The sequence below is a fragment of the Triticum dicoccoides genome, chromosome 4A (assembly GCF_002162155.2).
Source record: "Triticum dicoccoides isolate Atlit2015 ecotype Zavitan chromosome 4A, WEW_v2.0, whole genome shotgun sequence".
NCBI classification, from domain to species: Eukaryota; Viridiplantae; Streptophyta; class Magnoliopsida; order Poales; family Poaceae; genus Triticum; species Triticum dicoccoides.
In genome coordinates this window covers 661,491,282-661,497,006 of record NC_041386.1, presented here as the reverse complement: position 1 = coordinate 661,497,006, position 5,725 = coordinate 661,491,282, and the positions used below count along the sequence as shown (strand labels likewise).

General features: G+C 44.0%; 1 pseudogene; it reads right to left on the bottom strand.

Moving 5' to 3' along the window:
• Positions 1–3,005: 3,005 nt before the first annotated feature.
• LOC119287803 lies at positions 3,006–5,472 on the bottom strand (annotated as a pseudogene).
• Positions 5,473–5,725: the final 253 nt, after the last annotated feature.

The following is a 5,725-nucleotide window of genomic DNA, read 5'->3' as shown; positions in this document are numbered from 1 at the left end:
TCTCCGTTCATAATTGACTTGGTTTAAAGATGGAAACTATGTTTAATTATTTATTTCAAGTGCACTGGTTAGCTAGTCCAACTGTAGTTAACTAACACGATGAAAGCAGATTGAGTTGTTGAGAGAACTAGTTCAGGTGTATGTCAAAATATGCTCCTTCACAAAATGTTCATATGCTTGCCGTTCATATCATTTCCAAAGATCCAGAATTTTTTAATCTTATCATAGAGGATACAACATATGCTCCAAGCACTATTTTAAAGCAAGAGTACTTTCAGATATCTATGTCAAATTATCATGTCCTCCTAAATAAAGTTGATATGCTACAGAATTGTGCTTGAAGTTTGCAGTAAGAGTTGAACCAAAATGATTTCTAAATAATATTATGTACTGCACGTACTCTTTACGCCAAAGAAGTTTGAAGTACTAATAATATGTATGTCATAGATGACATGTCGAAGCACAAGTATTCGGCACTTTCAGGCTTTCACACTGTCCAAGTTAGTCTAAAATTTGGCACTTTCAGGCTGTCCAAGCACAAGTCTGAAAGTTTGAATTTTGGTACAAGCACAAGTAATTTTAGATTGTCATCTTTGCGAATGTTATCTGTCAGACTGTCAGTCTGAAAGTATGAAGTTTGGTACAAGCAGAAGTACTTCCAGACCGTCAAAGCACAAGTCTGGAAGTATGAAATTTTACTCCGTAGAGTACTTTCAGACTGTCTAAGCACAAGTCTGAAATTTGGTACATAATATTTGCAGAATACTTGGCACCTTCAGTCTGAACTCCAAGCACAAGTCTCTTTATGTTCTTGTTTGTGAGGAGTAGATGACATACACAGTTTGCAGTAAAAGTTGAACAAAAGTGATTTCCTAAATAAATGCTACAGAATCAAGTATGAAAATTAGTATCAACCTTTCAGACAAGCATACATGAAGACAGGAGATGTCTTCTACGATGTTCCCAGATGGCGGAGTTAGATCCAGGCAACGTGTGAAGAATGGTCTCATTGGGGTAGGAGAAAGGATGGAATGAGAGTTTTCTATGGAGGTCGCAGCAGAGTACCTTGGAGAACTTGCCCGCACAAGGTCTCAGCTTCGGACAGAGGAGGTCCGCTGGGGCAGCCAGAACGCCGGCGAGAAGACGGTCGTGGATGGATCTGGACCTCCACCGGGCGCAATCGCCCAGCTAGGCACCCGATCTGGCCCGCCGCCACCGTCGGCAAGCTGGAGCTGGCGGCTACGCGTTGGGGATTGGGGTTCGCGTTGCTGTGTTCTTAGGAGGACGAGGAGCAGTTCAATGCTGAGAAGAGCAAGCATGGATATCAGCCTTCCTAGCAAGATTCAGGGACATTGTCGCTAACTTTGTGCCGTACTAGCGCATCGTGTTATTTTCCACAACTAGTTGAGAATGCTGTGACACCGAAGCAACAACCAGTGGACGACGGCGACTGATGGTCCTAAGTGCCAACGTCCCGATGTCTCCTAATCCTAAAGTTAGCATTTCTTCTTTGTATATGTGTTGGTACATAATGGAATTGTTGCTAGCCGAGTTCTCTTTCTCTTGCTAGATTCGTTTGGGGAGAAAGTTGTGAAGCCGTTCAAGCATATATATAGCCACAAGTGGTGAAGCTTGGAAAACTTTTATCTATAGCATTTTTCGTACACGTTGTACATTTTTCGTATACATCAATAACATTTTTCACAGATATTTAACAGTTTTAAAATACAAGATTAACATTATTTAAAAATGTATGTTTTGAAGTATACTTTTATTCATACACGTACATTTCCGTATACATCTATAACATTTTTTAATGGTTTTTAAAATACACAATTAACATTTTTTAAATACTTATTTTGAAAAAAAATCCAATACATGGTAAAGTTAATTTTAATACACATTTTATTATTTTTGAGTATGGTATAATTTTAAATACTCGACATTTTTGTACATTGGATAAAGATTTTGTAAATTTTTTACAACATTTTGATGAAATGGATGTTTCTACGTGTAACGTGCATTTGATGTATGTTGCAATGTGGTCTTTATAAATTGTGCCAACATTAGTATACACCGCATTTACATCTTCTAAATCTGTTGTGAAGACTTTTTAAAAAACCAAGTAATCTATTTTTTCATAATATATGTATTTAATATTTTCCAAAATATAAATAAAGCTAAAAGAGACATGCGTGACGAGATCACGTTGTTACTCGACCAACCAACTACCGGCTCGCTGCAGGCGACACTCCCGTGGGGAGTATACCTGGCCATCCGTCGGGCCAGGCCGGGCCTATCAAAACCGGATGCAGAAAACCTAGGCACGAGCCCGGCGCGGCCCTATCATCGGGCCTAAAATCAGGCCCAACAGTCAAAATGCCCGTCGGGCGTCGGGCCAGACCTCTTTCTTTAACTGCAAATACGACAGGCCCGAGTCAGGCCCGGCCCAGCCATCGGGCTCAAAATCTAGGCACAGGCCAGGCCCATGGGCAAGGTCAGGTCGGGTCGGGCCATCTGGGCCTGGCTGGCCATGGCCAGGTATGGGAAGTCGCTACGAATGAATAGTCGCTCCCTGCTGAATTTCCTATTGGGCCGACCTTGGATAACAAGGGCTGTGAACAATGGGCTTTCTATTTCTGTCGTCCAAGGCCCATCAAAATGCTCTGCGGCTGTCCCGTACCTTCTTCCCTACCCCCGCCGCCGCCCGCCGTTGGAGATAAAAAGAAGCAAAGTGCCGCCGTCGATGGGTGATTCGCCGGCCGGAGAGGAGAGAATAAGGGGAGAGCCAAGACAAAGCCATTACTAATTGGAAAGGGATGCGTCCTGAGCTGCCGCGAGTCCTGGGCGAAGATCCCAGGTTGTTATGAGGTGAGCTTGGTAGGGAATTCATTCTTGATTCCGACCATATAACAATGCAATGCATCAATCTTTTGCGACCATATTTGCAGCTTATTAATCATCAATACTGTACTAGTATGTGACTACACTGTATGCAACTCAGGGAATCAGGATCTATTCATACACCGAGAGCTCGATGGATCTGCTGCGTGTCTGGCCTCTCATGAGGGGAATCTTGAAGGCACTGAAACGCCAGCGATATTAGCCGATTGATATCCCGCGCCTCGTCGGTCTTGGGCGTGGGAAGACGGTGGTCGAGATGCTCTTGAAGTATCATGTCTTGTTCTTGCGCAGCTGCAGGTCTGTTTAGGAATTCTCCTGGATGCTTCCCCATCAGCACCTCCAGCATCACAACGCCGAGGCTGTAGACATCGCATTTCTCGGTGACCAAGGGCGTGTAAGAAAGTTCTGCATCAAGCAAGGAAGCATAGTTACAAGGGATTGTTTTTGAAGGAGCTATGTAATTAACCAACAGCTTGCACTGGGGTAGTCAGGTTACCTGGTGCGATGTAGCCGTATGTCCCCGCCAGTGCGGTCCAGTTCGATGAATCGGGCTTCAATATCCTTGCCGTGCCAAAGTCCGAGACAAAGGCATTTTATTCAGAATCTAGCAAAATGTTGCTACTTGTTATGTCCCGATGGATTATAGGTGGATCACAACCATGGTGTAGGTAGGAAATAGCTTGCGCAACATCCTTGATGAGAACTGCTCTTTTCTGCCAATCAAATTGGATTGCTTGGTCGTTGTTGCTCAGGATTGAGGCTAGACTCCCCCTTTCTATGTATTGGCAAACCAGGAACCTGTACTGCGTATGGGAACAGAATCCATACAGCTTGACAATGCTGTGCTGACGGACTTTTGTTAGTACTTCAATCTCACGACGAAAGCATTGCTCATCATGCATCCCTTCCTCAATAGGATGAAGCTTCTTCACTGCAACCACTTGTCCATCTGGGAGATCCACCTTGTAGACATTACCAAATCCCCCCCTTCCAATGCAATGTTTTTCATCAAAATTATCCGTTGCATTGATGATATCCTCAAAAGCTATTTTACCATCGAAGTTCCATATGGAGAAGAGGTCCGCTCTCTTTACAATGGCACTTTCTCTAGAAGAGGATTTCTTCCTCAAAATCAAAGTGAAGAAGATGCATGCAGCTATACAAGTAATAGCCACAAAAACAGGGATACCCACTTTTAACATGAAGATTTGGTTCTTTTTCTGATGATTTGCAGCAGAAGAATGACAAGACGGAAGGCCAGCCAGCTCCCCGCAGAGACCTCTATTGTGAATAAACCATTCTGCCGAGGAATTATGGATCCTTCCCGGAACTGTGCCTTGTAATCTGTTGTAGGACACATCAAATACGGACATGCTTCGGAGTCCTGCTACCGTGTCTGGAATGCTTCCACTGAATTGATTGTGGGAGAGGTTTATGCTTACCAACATATCTAGATTTCCTATTTCTGGAGGAATGGCACCATGTAGGTTGTTATGGCTGACATCAAGGGTTGTCTGTAGGTGAATCAGTTTGCCTATGGAATCAGGAAGGCTGCCGTTTAAGCTGTTGTTGTTCAGTTTCATGGACTGTAGTCTCGCACATTTCCCAACTTCTTCTGGTATTCTTCCATCTAGTTGATTGCTTGACAGGTCGAGAACCTCAAGAGCATCCATTTGACCAATGTTTTGAGGAATGCATCCAGATATATTATTTTGGCTCAAGTCTAGCAAATATAGGTTGACTAGTTTGCCAATTTCAGGAGGTATCTCCCCTGTCAACCTATTCAAATGGAGGTCGAGTTTTCTGAGTTTGGTTAGCTTTGTGAGCTCACGAGGTATATGACCAGTAATCATGTTTCCTCCTAAACGCAGTTCTGTCAAGTTACCGCATGAACCCCAGTCTGTTGAAAGCTGACCGTGCAGTTTGTTTGAAGTTAACCCAACAAATTTCAGATGTGGGTACACCCCAAGCTGTTGTGCTATATCTCCATCCATCTGATTATACATGATGTCGAGGATGATTAAGGAGCAGCAGTCCTTGAAACTTCCTGGAAAGGATCCACTAAATTGGTTGGTAGTTGCGGAAAACCATTGGAGTTTTTTGCCCTGGCATAAGTCAGGCACGTGTCCGCTGAGATTGTTGTAACTCAACTCAATGTCCACTAAATTGGTGAGGTTTGAAAATGTGTGAGGCAAAGGTCCAGACAGTCTATTGCCTGACAGCCTCAAATCTGTCATTTCCCTGAAGTTTCCAAAGCTTGGAGGGACCGAGCCAGAGAACTTGTTGAAGTAGAGGTAAAGATTCACTAAATTCCCTAGATTGCCTAGCTCAGCTGGGATTGTGCCAGAAAAGCTATTGTTTTGAAGGCGAAGGGAGGTGAGGGAAGTCAGAAACGCCATGATCATTGGCGTTTGTGGCATAAACTCACTTTGCCTGCTTAGCCCGATAGGCGCGCACATGCATGAGACCCTGGTTGCCGAACGTCTCTTTCACCCTCCTGTATGCATGCAGCTTAGCAGGGAATCTCCCCATCCCAGTCAAAAGGTAAAACGTTGCTACAAAAATAAAGAAAAGCCATCTTTTATTGTACGCGGTACAAGTACGATGACAACTCATGTCTCATGTCTGACCAGTCATGTCCATGCTAGCGATCCAACGGCAGCGGGTGCATGCTCAAGCAATAGCGATGCCTGGCCATAAGTAGTACTAGCATCTTCAGGCATGCTTCTATATTTTAACCACTTGCTAATATACTTACGGCGGCGGGAGTTTCTGCCACAAACGCCAACGATCATGGCGTTTCTGTCTGGGCGGAAACGCC